This window comes from Pan troglodytes, chromosome 3 (assembly GCF_028858775.2).
Source record: "Pan troglodytes isolate AG18354 chromosome 3, NHGRI_mPanTro3-v2.0_pri, whole genome shotgun sequence".
Classification (NCBI taxonomy): Eukaryota; Metazoa; Chordata; class Mammalia; order Primates; family Hominidae; genus Pan; species Pan troglodytes.
Window position 1 is genome coordinate 148,356,634 of NC_072401.2, and position 16,182 is coordinate 148,372,815.

General features: G+C 39.1%; 1 non-coding gene across 1 annotated transcript; it reads left to right on the forward strand.

The window, feature by feature from the left end:
- Positions 1–6,031: 6,031 nt before the first annotated feature.
- Positions 6,032–6,193, forward strand: LOC112209143 (U1 spliceosomal RNA). The gene has a single exon (XR_002943810.1). It is a non-coding gene; the product is annotated as a U1 spliceosomal RNA (small nuclear RNA).
- Positions 6,194–16,182: the final 9,989 nt, after the last annotated feature.

Here is a 16,182-nt window from a genome sequence, read left to right on the forward strand (position 1 = left end):
TGTGATATTTGCTTCCAGCACCTGAAAGCAGTATAAAAATGCATTTTAAATCATTGAATAGCATTTCTATGTTCTGATTTGCGTTATAAACTTTAAAAAAAAGATTTAAAGCTATGTATCTCAGCTCCTTGGCAGCATTCTTATTTTTTAAATTCTGAAAAAAATCAAGAGCACCCATCAGAGAAATATAATGCCATTAACTCATTGTACTGATACATGATAAATTATTTATAATCTAATTATTATAATTAGAGTTAACATACAAAACCCATTCAGGCTCAGGTTTCACAGCAATGTTCGAATTGATTTTTTTAAGTTCATAATAATTGGCATCTATTTGCACAGGTGGAAATTGGTGCCTCCTTGGTTATCTTCTCAGATCTACCCAGTCCCTTACCCTTACAGTCTCTGCCAAACTTTGAGCTGTGACGAGAATAGAGCAAAACATACTATTCAGTATTATCCACCCTATTTTCAGTCACTTCTTCAAATCAAACAAAAATTAAATTATTCTGTACTGTAACCACAGAAAGATTTTCTAAAAAGGCATTAAATATTTTTAAAAGCTTGCTATTGTGATTATTAGATCCACATCATAAATAGCTATTCATCTCCATGTAAGGTAGAAGAACAATCTTGGGGGTATAAATGAAGCACAAACTTTGAAAAAAATCTTCTGTCCAGTAGCTGTGTATATGAGTAGTGAGAGAGCCCCAAGTGAAATGCCCAGCAATAATCACTGCATATACATCAGTCCCTAGTGAGCTGTATATTAATGCCTGCCTGGAAATTTAATGGCACCTCTAGGCATAAACAAAGGTTTATTAAAATAGTAAGTAAAATATTCCTGAACACTGGATTGTTTTTTGAATTTTCCTATTCTGCTTTTGGAAATTAAGAAAGCCTATATTGTAATGCTAAAAGACACTGATTGAATCAACGCTTGGCATCATTTTATTTAGGTTCTATTTTACATAGCCCAAAGCAAATAATCTACTTATATTTGTATTCAAAGATTTTTATTTCTAGGAGAAAAACTGTAATGGTTATGAATAGAGTCCCTTTCATCAGTTCCTTTTTTTCCATCTACCACCCACTTTTATATCCACTCTCTTCCTACATAGCTCCCCACAAGCTTCAGGAGGACAGAATCCATGAAAGATTTGATTTTCATAAAACATAATCAATGGAAGCAAGTTAATGTTACAGAGACTTTCATGAATCCATCTTGAACATGCAGCTTTGAAGTTCTTGTGGTCTCCCTACAACAACTGTATCCGACATGGCATCTGGTGGATAACAGATGAAAGTCATCATTTTTTCAAAGAAAATAATCTGGGGCTGCGGTCTATACCATTGGACATTTCTTTATAACATTTCAGCAGGTAGAATACAATGATGTCTTGAGAAATCTTGACTTGAAAAAATGTGTTATGCTATATCACTACACTCATAGTTTAGGGTCTTCACCTTGAAAAGAAGCAAAACTGTACCTAATGTATTACTTGCTCCATCCCCTCTTAGAAATGACAACACAACTATTTTTGAAGGAACTAGAGCTCATTATTCTTAACTTCCTCCTAAGTATCTCTCTCTCTCTCTCTCTAGATTTAGTCAAAAGTTAAATCAATTTAATAAAGCAAGTAATTTGTGAATAAATATTTGTCACTAACATCTTTTTCTGTGGGTTTTGCCTTAAATTATGAAAGGACTATTTGGCAGTAGTACTTTATCTAGTATATAATGCTCATTATATAACTGGTTGACTTTTCAGTAGCTGAAAGGGTTATTGAATGATGCAACTTGATATACTTTTTTTATAGTAGAAGTTTGTAGTGACTTGTATAACAAGTTTATTTTCCCTGCAGACATATTTACAGGTAACAACTTTAGCAAATCACTTTGAGATGCTTTCATGAAATAGTTGTAGCAGTTGTGACCAATTTAGGTACAGTTTTCTGACATAAGAGAATATATTTAAGGACTATGAGGGAAATCTTCCTTTGCTCCTATGAGTTACTATTTTTTTTATTTTTTTTACTTTTTTTGAGATGGAGTCTCACTCTGTCACCCAGACTGGAGTGCAGTGGTGTGATATCAGCTCACTGCAGCCTCTGTCTCCCGGGTTCAAGCAATTCTCCTGCCTCAGCCTCCTGAGTAGCTGGGACTACAGGCACGCACCACCATGCCCTGCTAATTTTCGTATTTTTAGTGAAGATGGGTTTCACCATGTTGGCCAGGCTGGTCTCGAACTCCTGACCTCAGGTGATCCCCCCACCTCGGCCTCCCAAACTGCTGGGGTTACAGGCATGAGTCACCGCCCCTGGCTGGTAAGTTACTATTTTAATCTAAAACCTACTTGATATAATGTCTCCAAAAGCAAACACTATTTTCCTACATTTAAAAAAGAGTATTTTCCCAATCTTCACGCAGATAACCTAGCTTAAAGTTATAATGATGGGCACAAGCTACTATGATGAGGAATAGTTGAGAGATTCATTTCTCTTCCAAAAGTGTATATTTATTCTTTATATCTCTCAGTAATGCAGAACGTGGGCAAACAATGTCACTTTATGAGCTCTGTCCACTGGTTTTAGCAAAAATAATTGCTTTACCAATAAAAAGAGTGACAGGAAGTTAAGAAATAAAGGATAGACTGCTCTCAAAAAGAAGAAAATTGCCCAAACGTGAGGATAAAGTTTAATTAGGGAAGCTCTGCAGCGCCCCATCTCATAAAACTCATTTTATTAAATTTATGTCCCATATTTTTGCCACACTATATTGCTTTCTGCACTTAAAATCTGGCCATGAGGATATGAAATTATTTTCCCACTCAGTCACTGGCTTCAGGGGACACAGTTCTGATTTCACCAGGGTCTTTGGTCCTCTTGCCCTTCTGTACCTTATTCAAAAGTTTCAGCAAATTTGACCTCTGAGAAGATACAATTTCCCTTTAGCCTGATGGTTTGACTTTTCTGTTTGCATATTAGAAGTCTGCTCAGATGTAGAAAGTCTTACAGCTGAGCTCAGGAGCCAGAGCCAATATCAAGTGAAGTTTTGTTTCTGATGTATTAATATTTCACAACTGGGCCAATTTCCTTATTCAGAACTTAGCAAATCCTATTTTTCAGGGTCCATTTTGGAGTGACTTGCTTAGACTAGGTCATAGAGAGAATTTTATGAGTATTATCTGGTTAATTCTGTAAAATGTCTTTGTCCCCAACATTAAATCATGCCATTGAAGGAAAAAATCCACATGTTCTGGAAGTCTTGATTATCTTGGAGGGCTGCCAAGGCGGGTAACATCTAAACATGTGCTCAATTCCCCTCCCTTTCATTTATAGTGACTCAGTCTGACCAGAAAAATTCTATTGTTGAATTTGATCTTGTTTGAGAAGAAGTGGTATTTTCATTTATGTATAAATTATTTTTCAAAAGTACATTCATTAACTAGCAGCTTAAAACTCATCTTCCAGTGAAAACTGTTGAAAATCAGAGGCTGAATGCAAACACAGCTCTTTGGGGTCAGGCAAGTATTATTAAGAGCGAAGAAAGCAGGGTAGAGTATACATGGTTTTTTAAAACTTCAGTGAAACAGAGATTACTGGGCAAGAAGCGCTCTGAGCTTTATTCCCTATCAAATGCAATCCTCAAGAGTAAGCAGATATGAGAGTAAGCAGGTAGGAGGGTAAGCAGATAGGACTTACACTGCCTCTTTCTTTGGCTTGATGATGAAAGTCTTACCTTGTCGGAATGGTCCAGGGCCTTTAGAGTGGCGGTCCCCAACCTTTTTGACACCAGGAACCGGTTTCATGGAAGACAATTTTTCCATGGGCAGGGAGATGGGATAGTTTGGGGATGAAACTGTTCCACCTCAGATCATCGGGTGCTAGATTCTCACAAGAAGCATGCAACCTAGATCCCTCGCATGTGCAGTTCACAATAGAGTTCATGCTCCTATGAGAATCTGATGCCACCACTGATCTGACAGGAGGCGGAGCTCATCTGGCAATGTGCCTCCTGCTGTTGGCCCAGTTCCTAACAGGACATGGATGGGTACTGGTCCATGGCCCTGGGGTTGGGGGCCCCTGCTTTAGAGGACTCAGCCTTTCCTCAGAGAGTGGCTCATGACTCCTTTGCATAACTGGATGATGATTTGGAGGGGAGAACATAAAAAGGTAGGGTCATGGGGTGAGTTCTGATTCACTTTAGTACTTAATGAGGACAGAAATTGTGGCCTTGTGTAAACATCCAACACAGCTTACCTGTTGGGGGCCACTGAGGGGCAATTGTTTCTCTATTCTTTTAAGGAAACATAGAAACAAGCACAGTTTTGAAATAAAGGAGCTTTAAGCAGAGGATTTTTAGACATGATTTATTTTTTCCTTGAGGCCTATCTTTTCAAAAGCTGCACGCATATTTTGGTCTGCCTTGTTTAGGAAAAATAGATGCTGATCACAGTTCATTAATCCCATTTACTTCGTTACTAGATGGTTGCAGTGGGGGCCCGAAGCCTTATAAAGGATCTATAAAATACTGCGTACTAAATACTAAGATATAAAACTCACTATGAAAATTAGTAGACAATTTTATATTAGTCATAATGCAAAGAAAAGAGTGAAATATTCAAGAAAACACCTCAAATGCTAGAACTTGAAGAAAATAGGTTTAATTTAATATGGATGAAGCACTGAAGACAAACGTGAGCAAATTGTGAAGCAGGCTACCATCCATTTGTAGTTTGTCAAATTTAATTTTAAAATTTAAGAAAATGTCGTCCATATAAGAACTGTATAGCACTACCACCATTCTTGGGCTTCCTGGTTGTGATGAGGACAAGGACAGCCAACTCATGATCTGCAGGCTCAAGCCCGCTGGACAGATGGATTGTTTAACTTTGAAAAATGTAAATAGCTTGGAGTAAGACAACACACTTCACCACCCCCTGTGGCTTTGCAACCTGCTGCTTAACACACGCCTTGCCCACTTGGGCTCTGAAGGTGTTTATTTTCAGCCCTAGATTATATTACTTCCTTTGGGACTCAGAGATGTTAACAGAAGTAATGAAAGAGAGAGAACCAGGAAGAATAGATGGAACCAGAGAGAGAAGAAACAGATTCTTTTGGCTAACGATGCAACAGTTGGAAGAATAGAGAAAGAAAAAAGATTTGTTTGGCAAATATTCATTAAGTTCCTATCATACACCAAGCACTATTCAAAACACTGGGTGGGGGAAAGAAACAATGAACAAAACAGATGAAGTTCTTACATTCATGGAGCTTACACTCTAGTTGGGGAGAAATATAAAACAACAAATAGCTGGGCACGGTGGCTCCTGCCTGCAATCCCAGCACTTTGGGAGGCCCAGGTGGGAGGATTGCTTGAGCCCCGGAATTTGAGACCAGCCTGGGCAACATGGCAAAAACCCATCTCTACAAAAAACACAAAAATTATCCAGGTGTGGTGGCATACGTCTGTAGTCCTAGCTACTCAGGAGGCTGAGGTGGGAGAATTGCTTGAGCCAGGGAGGCGGAGGTTGCAGTGAGCTGAGATTGTGCCACTGCACTCCAGCCTGGGTGACAGAGTGAGATCCTGTCTCAAAAAACAAGCAAACAAACAAATATTGTTAATGGATATAAGTAACATGAAGAAAAAAATTAAAAAATAGGGATATAAGTGACAGGGCAGAAAGGAAGATGCTAATCTGTAAAGTGGTCAGGGAAGGACTTGTTGACAAGGTTACATTTGAGCAGAGATGTGAAAAATGGCATTTCAGGCAGAGGAAACATGAAGTGCAAAGATCCTGAAGCTAGACATGATTAGTGAGTTAGAGCACAAATGAGGCCAGGCTAGGGGAGGAAGGCATGAGAAGGAAGCGGTAAGACATGCAGCAGTGACAAGGCAGTGGAGGGTGCAGCTCTAATAAGAACTTTAGAGTTCCACTCTGAGGGAGGTGAGAAGAGGGCTTTGAGTAGAGCTGTGATATAATCTTGCAAGAAAATTCCAATTGTTCCATTGAAAACACAGAAGCATACTTATCTGGCAGGGGAGATACCATATTCATGAAGTTGGTTTCCAAGGGCCAGGCTTATCCGTTGCACTCTGGATGGGCTGACCCCTGTGATTTGCCCGCACATGGGAAACTTGACTGCATAATTTGTGCAGTGAGGGACTGCGTTCATGCTTTCCCCGGTCTTCACAGCCTAAGAACAGGCTTCCTCTGTGTAAAGAAATAAAAGAAAACACAGAAGCATGGGCAGAAGTCAGTAGAACAATTAGGAGGCTCTTACAGTAGTTCAGATGAGAAACAGTGGTGGCTCTAAGAGAGTCATAATGATAAGTGCTGCTAGGAAGTGGTCTGTATTTTCTTTGAAAGTAGAACAAGTAGGACTTGTTGATGGATCAGATGTGGAGTGTAAGCAAAAAACAAAAGTGCAGTCAAGGTTCACTCTACTTTCGTCTGTGTTTAAAAATGTCCACAACAAAAAGCAAGAAAACAGAGAGAGGGAGTCAAGGATGACTCAAGATCTTGGACTCAAGAAACTGAGAGAAAGGAGTTGTCATTTACTGTTATGAGCAAAAACAGGGAAAGGAACATATGTAAGGGGTGGGACCGTGAGTTCAGTTTTGGGCATGTTAAATTTGAGATGCCTGTCAGTCCTCCATATGGCAATACCAAGTAGGAAGTTGATTATATGCATTTAGAATTCAAAGAAAAGGCCTGGGCTATAGATAGAAATTTGAAATTATCTGCATGTAGGTGGCATTTAAAGTCTGAAGATTAAGTGAGATCACCTGAAGAGTGATAAAGGAGAGATCTGAGGATTGAACATTTTGGCACTCTCAATCATAGAGGTCTGGAATATGAAGAGGAACCAGCAAGGATATGGCAGGATGACCAGAGAACTAGGAAGACAAAAAAAAAAAAAAAAAAAAAAAAAGCCCAGCAAGGAAGGCATTTTAAGAAAGGGGAATGATCAAAAGTGACTCAAATGCCTCTGATAATGAAGGAAGACAAGAACTAAGAAAAAACCATTAGCTTGGCAACATAGATATCGCTATTAATCTTTGAGTGCATACAAGCCCCTTGAGCTTGCTTCAGGAAATATTAGGAGAAGTACAAACAGCAAATGTAGCCCACCATTTTGAAGGTTTTTGCTATGATAGGGAGCAGAGAAATCAGGTAGTACCTAGAGGGTCATGTGCAGTCAAGCTGGGGTTTGGGTTTTTAAATTTCATTTTATTTTAGAGACAGGATCTCACTCTGTTGCCCAGGCTAGAATGCAGTGGCACTATCATGGCTCACTGCAGCCTCCATCTCCCAGGCTCAAGCAATCCCCCCGCTCAGCCTCCTGAGTAGCTGGGACTGCAGGCATATGCCACCATGCCTGGCTAATTTTAAAAAATTTATTATACAGACAGGGTCTCCCGATGTTGCTCAGGCTGGTCTTGAACTCCCAGAATCAAGCGATCCTCCCACCTTGGCCTCCCAAAGTGCTGGGATTACAGGTATGAGCCAATGTGCCTGGCAGGGTTTTATTTTTAAAGACAAAAATGATCCAGTCAGAGAGGAAACTATGATACAGATAAGACACACAACTTCCAGAAAGATGCTCTTGGAAGACAAGATCCATTTTATACATGGAATTCTCTTTAGATAGGAACAGAGATTATCTATTCAATGTGACAGAAGGGAAGACAGGATGCGGGGCATAGAGTAAAGTGTGTGTGTTTGGTGGTGGAAGCATGAGGAAGTTCTAATTATCTCTATTTTCTTAGTAAAATGAAGAGCAAAGTCGTTATAGTGAGAATAAAGAGAATTAGAGAGAATAAATGGCAAGATGCTGTAGGTTCGAAGAGAAAAGAAGGGTATAAAATAGTTGTCTCGGAGAATAAGAGATGAAAGTGATTATTCAAAGGCAGTGAAATTCCCTGGCAATAGTGAAGGCCCACTTGAGGGTGACAATCAGGAATCGAAGTAAATCTGTTAGCACAACTTTTTTTTCAGCCATTTCCAACAGATCAGAAGCAGGAAGGAGTAGGTGGAAGTTGGGATTTAACTAAGAAGAAGTAAATTTGATGGTGGAAGAGAAGGACAAGGGAATTGGGATTATATAAGGTAATGGTTATCATGTTGAACTGTTGAATCTTAATTGAGGATAGAGGTAAATGCAGATATGAGGAAGTGAGAAATAGACGCTAAGGTCAATAGATATATGTTTCTTGTGTGGCTTGAAAATGATCAGAATGAGATGGAGACTTGGAAAATAGTGGTGGGAGTATATGACATCTGAAATTGACATGAAAGGGGGTGCAGTTATTGATAATCGTAAGGTTTAGAGTGCAACCATAGGAACAGGTAGCTGGAGTGATGTGGAGGACAAGATGATGGCAGGAGAGAGCACCAAGAGCCTGAGGGGCTAGATTATTGTAAGGATCTTTTCAATGATATTGAAATCACCAAGAATTAGGAGAAAACTGCTGTTGGGGAGATGACAGTGGGTAAGGCATGAGAATCTTCAAGGAATAATGCGAAGTGACTATGAAGTCTGTAGATGATTGGACATATGGAGCAGTGAGGTGACCCATGGCTGAACTTCAGAGGAAGCAAGGATGTTTAGGGAGAAGGAAAGGAGGATAAGCTGAAATTGGCAGTGACTATTCATAGCTGCAGAAAGATCAGGTTTCATTTAGAATAAAGAGACGAAGGTGATGTAGAGACTACTTCAAGGATATAGGAAATTTTGCTAATGACCCACAGTGAACTCCAAGGAACACGGTGGAAGAGTGTATTGTGGGAAAGGGTGTGAGATTGGGTCATATAAAGAAATGAACAGAGCTATACAAGAATGTGGTTTACAATGATGAGTGGTGAATTGGGGCTTCTTTTGGTGACTGAGATAGCCTGAGTGTACATAGTTTTCACTTGCTGAAAAATTTCCAAGATAATTTATTGAGTTTTGATTATAGAATAAATAGGAGAACATGGCTTGTGAATATGCTCAAGCGGTTTTAGTAGTTTATCACCATGACCAGTAGATGGTATTGTTGGCCCAAGATAGTTTGGTTGCTGTTTGCTGTTCAGCACAGAGTGGAAAAGGGAAGGAAAGGAGGTTACAGATGGACTATGAGAGAAGGCAGTGTGTCTTCCACTTGGTAAAATGTAAAGTATACTGGTAGATTTAGGAGATATCCTTATCTGAACTAGTCACTGTTACACAAAATTAATGTTTGATAGAATGGACAAACAAGAACGAATTCTTGGAAAGGACTGGGAGTTTTAACAAATCTTGAGCATAGAGTTATAGAAATATATAAAGTGCAAATAATGGGTTTTAAAAGCACATAGATATATCTAAAAGAAAAAAAATCAGTATGTCAAAGAGATATCTGTACTCCCATGTTAATTGCAGCACTATTCACAATAGCCAAGATATGGAATCGGCCAGGTACAGTGGCTCACGCCTGTAATCCCAGCACTTTGGGAGGCCGAGGTGGGCAGATCACAAGGTCAGGAGATCAAGACCATCCTGGCTAACATGGTGAAACCCCATCTCTACTAAAAATACAAAAAAATTAGCTGGGTGTGGTGGCACGCCCCTGTAGTCCCAGCTACTTGGGAGGCTGAGGCAGGAGGATGGCGTGAACCCGGGAGGCGGAGCTTACAGTGAGCCAAGATCACGCCACTGCACTCCAGCCTGGGCAACAGAGCAAGACTCTGTCTCAGAAAAAAAAAAAAAAGATATGGAATCAACCTAACTGTGAATCAACAGATGAATGGATAAAGAAACTGTGATATATATACACAGTAGAATACTATTCAGCCATAAAAAAGAATGAAATCCTGTCATTTGCAGTAACATGGATGAACTTGGAGGACATTGTGTTAAGTGAAATAAGCCAGGCACAGAAAGACAACTATCTCATGTTCTCATTCATTCATAGGAACTTAAAAAACATAGATCTCATGGAGATAGAGAGTAGAATGGCAGTTATCAGAGTTGGGGAAGGGTAAGTGGTAGGATGAGGATGGAGAAAGGTTGGTAAATGTGTACAAAAATACAGTTAGATAGAAGAAATATATTCTAGTGTTCAACAGCACAGTAAGGTGACTAGAGTTAATAATACTTTGTATATTTCAAAATAGCTAGACCAGAAGATTTGGAATGTTTCCAATGTAAAGAAATGATAAATGTTTGAGGTGATGGATATCCCAATTACTTGATTTGATCATTACACATCGTATGCATGTATCAAAATGTCACATGTATCCCATAAAGTGTACACTTATTGTGTATCATAAAAAACACACACAGAGAAACAGAAGAAAACTACAAGAACTTGCAACTCACTTGAGACAGTTCAGGATGCCGAGCCAATGAGATTTCTCGTTTTGCCTCTGGGACAACCATGTGTACTAATTCTGGGAGGCAAATGCATGAGGAGTCACTGGCTAAATTCTGATATTGATCTGGAAGCACATACTCTGAAAAAGGCAAATTTGGTTTTTGCTATAAAAACAAACAAGCACATAAAAACCTACACCCTCTCTTCTCCTGCTTGCTTTGGGAATTCAGAACACAGAGCTTAGAAAGCCAGAGGCACTGTGACTTCCTTTTCAGAAAAAGGAGAGGCTGAAAGAGGCTGATGCTGGGCAGAGTCTATGAGCTTTGCATATTCATATCCCTCAGTTGTTCAGCATTAGAAAATTCAGGTAATGAGTATGTGAACACTCCAGCAGCCTTTGTATGGCTTGGGGGTTTTCTAGTCTCATGTTCTCTGTATAGAATTGACTGTGTCAAATCAGGAGGTCCCTACCCGCACCCCCAAATTGAATCAGCACTTGTACATTGAAGTTTTTAACATCACCCACAAGATTTTTAAGGGCTTGTCAAAAGAATCTTCATAGTCTCTAGCCATGAATAAAAATGAATTCAGATATCATCCCTATCTCATATTTTATTTCATGGGATTAATTTAATTCATTGAGTTAAATAATATGGGCTGTGAAGTAGTTGCTGGTAATAAGTAGAAATTTTTTAATTTTTTAGGAAAACATACCAACTCTATTCTGGCATACTAGTTTTATATAAATGGTTGAAACTTTTTCTTAATGTTAGCACAGTTACACCTTGATTAAGCAATCCTCTAGGGTAGGGATGTTCAATTTTTGGCTTCCCTGGGCCATGTTGGAAGAAGAAGAATTGTCTTGGGCTACACGCAAAACACACTAACGCTAATGATAGCTGATGAGCTAAAAAAAAAAAAGTGGCAAAAAAAATCTCAAAATGTTTTAAGAAAGTTTACGAATTTGTGTTGAACTGCACTCAAAGCTGTCCTGGGCCACATGTGGCCTCTGGGCCACAGGTTGGACAAGCTTGATCTAGGGTAAAAAATGAAATCAGACACATTAAGAAAAAAAAAATCTGCAACTATCACTTCAAGTTGATCTGTTTGGTATTTATTTGACGATTAAAAGTACTATATGATTATCTCTGCCCACATCTCCTATCAGGCTAAATACAGTTGAAAGTTAATACTAGCCCCGGAAAAACTTAATGTTTTTAAAGTTTCTTTTGGACATATTGCCCTGGCTAGATATCTGAGTGCCAGGTTATTATTTTAAAATTTGTAAATGATTCAAAGGCTAGAGTTTATAAGCTTAACCTGAGAAATTTTCTGGCAAGAATTGCTATTTCTTATCTTCATTGAGAATCAAAAAAAAAAAAAAAGACCAGAAATCTCTACTTCTTCAGCTATTGGGGTAGACAGTAGGCCTTGGAGGGTGATTCACTCTAGAGTAATGAATGACGGAAATCTTTAGCATTCTGTTATAATAAGACTTTTTCTCTCTGAGCAACTTACTGCTTTCAAAGGCTGCTTTTAGGTGACAGTGGTTCCCACTGCCAACCAAAGGCACCCCTAATTCTTAGCAGCTGTTCCTATCAACAGCTTCTGTTTGGAAGCCACTCAGAGCAGTGTTTATCACAGTGTGCAAAATCATCTGTGGTACTTATGAAAAATTCCTGGACCTCACCCCAAACGTAATGAATCAGAATCTCTAGGGTAGGCTGTAAATCTGCGTTTCACAAGTTCAGAGTTGAGTTCTGCTTGCATCTCTTGTTGTCTGCTAGTGTGTAGCTGTGCTCCTAAAACAGATTTTAAACAGAACTACTTTAAATGTTCATAGAGTTGCACCAGAACAGGAGAACAGCATGAAATCCCATTATGTCGCAATCCTAGCTATTTGTTTGAGAAATCATGGACAGGCTCAGCAGAGACATTTTTTTGATGAGCAAGTGTGTCTTTTACTGCTTCCTCAAAAACCCTATCCACAACCCTCTTTATCCCTCTTATTCTCAGCATGTTACCTTACATCCTACCTCATCAAGAAAATAGAAGTGATCATCAGTAGTGCTTCTCTATGATCACTGAATTTCTGGATTTCCTGAAAATCTTTCCTGGCATCCATTTTTTCAATAATTGTGTGAGCTTCTAACTCCTTGGAATAATTCATTTTTGCTTGAAATTTCTGTATTATTTTGACTTATACAGGCTGCTTCCAATTCTTTTATTAAAATGATAAAAAACAATTTAAATAATCAATCTAGACTTGATGTCCAAAAATGTCTTTTCCAGAAACACATATTTAATTGTTACTTGACACATTAATTGGATACATACGTAACAAGCATCTTAGTCTAAACATAGTCAAAATTGAGCTCCTGATTTTTCCTCCCAAGTCACCTTCTCCTGCAACCTTCACCAGCTCAATTTAAGACATCACCTTTCTCCACTTGCTCAGGCCAATCACTTTGGTGGCATCTTTAACTCCCTTACTTTTCTCATAACCCACATTCAGTGTATCTGCAAAACCTGGCAGCTCTACCTTTAAAATACATCTAGAAGGAGACCACTTCTCACCATCTGCTCTACTCCTTCTCTGGCCCAAGCCACTCAGCTGTCATCTAGATTAGTGTACTAGCCTTGCTGTCTTCTGCCCGCACCCTCTGCAGTCTATTCTCAGCACAATAGCCAGAGTCATCCTGAAAAACTTGAGGCAAGTAATGTCATTTATCTTCTCAAAACCTTCCAGTGGCTTCTTCCTTACTAAGGGTGAAAGACAAGTTGCTAGCTCTTGCCTTTAAGATCCTATATGATCTGGCCTCTTTACCTCCCTAACTTTCATCACTTTTCACTCTCTCTCTTGTTCTCTCTGCACCAGTCACACTGGCTTCCTTCCTAGTCCTAGAACATGCAATTTATGCCGACGACTTCTTTGCTTCCTCATTTTGCTATCCTGCCTTTCCTTCAAAAAGTGTCTTCTCTTTGAGGCATTGCCTGACCACATTACTTGAAATTCCAGTTTCTTCAACCCCTGATACCTTATATATGCCTTCTTTACTTTTTCTTTTCAGCACTTGAGACTATCCTCCATTCCATATATTTTAATTATTTGCGTATTTATTCAATCTCCCCTTCCAGAAGATCCAGGAACACAAGATATTTTTTTCGTTTAATATTATGCCCCCAGCACCTAGGATAATGTCTGGCATATAGTAGGTGCTCAACATGTATTTGGTAGATATTAAGTGATTCTTTTGGAAATGTTAACAGAGATAATTTCTACTGAAGTTGGTGCTGGTTTCTGGGGAAAACATCATGAAAGTAAGAGTATAAAAGTATTTCCTGCATTTACAGCATTTGGATGATTTACTTCAATCAAGAAATATTTAGTGAGGGCTAGGGTTGGTTCCAAGTCTTTGCTATTGTGAATAGTGCCACAATAAACATACGTGTGCATGTGTCTTTAGAGCAGCATGATTTATAATCCTTTCGGTATATACCCAGTAATGGGATGGCTGGGTCAAATGGTATTTCTAGTTCTAGATCCTTGAGGAATTGCCATACTGTCTTCCACAATGGTTGAACTAGTTTACAGTCCCACCAACAGTGTAAAAGTGTTCCTATTTCTCCACATCCTCTCCAGCACCTGTTGTTTCCTGACTTTTTAATGATCACCATTCTAACTGGTATGAGATGGTATCTAATTGTGGTTTTGATTTGCGTTTCTCTGATGGCCAGTGCTGATGAACATTTTTTCATGTGTCTGTTGGCTGCATAAATGTCTTCTTTTGAGAAGTGTCTGTTCATATCCTTCACCCACTTGTTGATGGGGTTGTTTTTTTCTTGTAAATTTGTTTGAGTTCTTTGTAGATTCTGGATATTAGTCCTTTGTCAGATGAGTAGATTGCAAACGTTTTTTCCCATTCTGTAGGTTGCCTGTTCACTCTGATGGTAGTTTCTTTTGCTGTGCAGAAGCTCTTTAGTTTAATTAGATCCCATTTGTCAATTTTGTCTTTTGTTGCCATTGCCTTTAGTGTTTTAGACATGAAGTCCTTGCCCATGCCTTGTCCTGAATGGTATTGCCTAGGTTTTCTTCTAGGGTTTTTATGGTTTTAGGAACTTAAAGTATAATAAAAATAAATAAATAAATAAAAAGAATTGAAAGGAGGAAAAAAGAGAGAATGTCAAAAGACAGAGGGAAGGGGGGATTACAAAGAGCTGCTCCTACTGCATTCTTTTTATATTAATGGTTAGTGAATACCAGTGTTAGAAGTTCACATCACAGTACAAATAAGATGATTTGATTTTAATTTTTAGACAAAAATAGTCTTTCTGCATTCTAGGTCATGCTGATAAAACCTTTTTTGAAAACCAAACTATTCAGATAGTCTGTACCAAGCCTTACCTATACATGCAGCTAGAAAATACCTAGAGGACTTTATTCGTTAACAAATTATCACACATGCATGCTGCTCAGAGAGTATGTTTAAGATAGTGGTTAAAAGCACAGGCTCTGAAGCCATACTGCCTGAGTTTGTTTCCTTTCTGTGCCACTTTTCTATCTCTGCAACTCTTGTCAACTTGCCACTCTCTCTGTACTTCCATTCCTTCACCTGAGAACTGATAAGAGTAGGACTTACTACATAGGATGTTGTGAGGATGTTGTAAAGCATTTATTATTTGGTTCTATATTCAGTCTATTCTGATAACTATGCAGTTGGGAGCAGAAATGAAAGACTTTAATTTCTAGGAGTTTTATCTCTGAAATTCTATCTCCTCTAACCTGGAAGAGCTTCTATTCTCTGCCCCTATGGCACCCTGTACCACCCCCACCATAGCCTATGTTACTGTGCAGTATCTATTGCCTCTCCCACCTACATTAAACTGTAAGCTTCATGAGGACAAAATGTGTGTCTATCTTATAATCATTATTGCTTCAATGCCTAGCATATAGGTTGTACTCGGTAAATATTTATTGGATGAATGTTAAATAAAATGTATTAAAAGAAATATCACAAATAAAAAAAGAAATATTTAGTGAGGACATGGGTTACTGGGATATAGAGTGATGAATAGATAAAATCATGCTTTCATAAAGCTAAATGTTAGGGTGAAATTAGAATTTTGGTTCTAGTGGAAGGAGCTAATGATAAATAAATAAAGACAGTATATAATGCATCACATGAGGGTAAGTGCTGTGGGGAAAAAAAGGAAAAAGGGCAAGTTAGTCACGGCGTAGATGTGCAATTTTAAATTGAGGACTGGGGAAGGCCTCTCAGAGGAGGTGACAGTTGAATAGAGACCTAAGTGAAGTGAGGGAGGGAACCAAGTGGATATTTGCAGGGGGAAATGTTCCAGACAGAGAAACTGTGAATACAGAGGCCCTGAGGCAAGAGTATGCCTGGGGTATGGGAGGAGCCATAACAGGGCTAGGGAGGCTGGAGCATAGTAAGCCTGGGGTGGAGGGGGAGGGGTCACAGGGAAGGCCAAGGGGTATCTGGGGCTCAGGTCAGTTGAGTTCTTGCAGACCAGGGTAAAGCTTTTGGAAAAAGTGAGCTGGAGAGCCATTGGAGGGTTTCAAGCAGAAGAGAGTGATGATCCGGCTTGCATTCTGGAAAGATCACTCAGGCTTCTAGGTGGACAATAGGCTGGGAAAGCCGAGGACAGCAGAGCAGCAGTCAAGTTAGTTAGGAAGCCAATGGCTGTCATCTTTGATGGAGCTGATGGTATCTGAGGAAGTGGTACAAAGCAATAAGGTTTTGCAAATATTTTGAAGGTGGAGCCAATGGAATTTAAGATTAGATGTGGAATGTGATGGAAAGCACTTAAGACAAC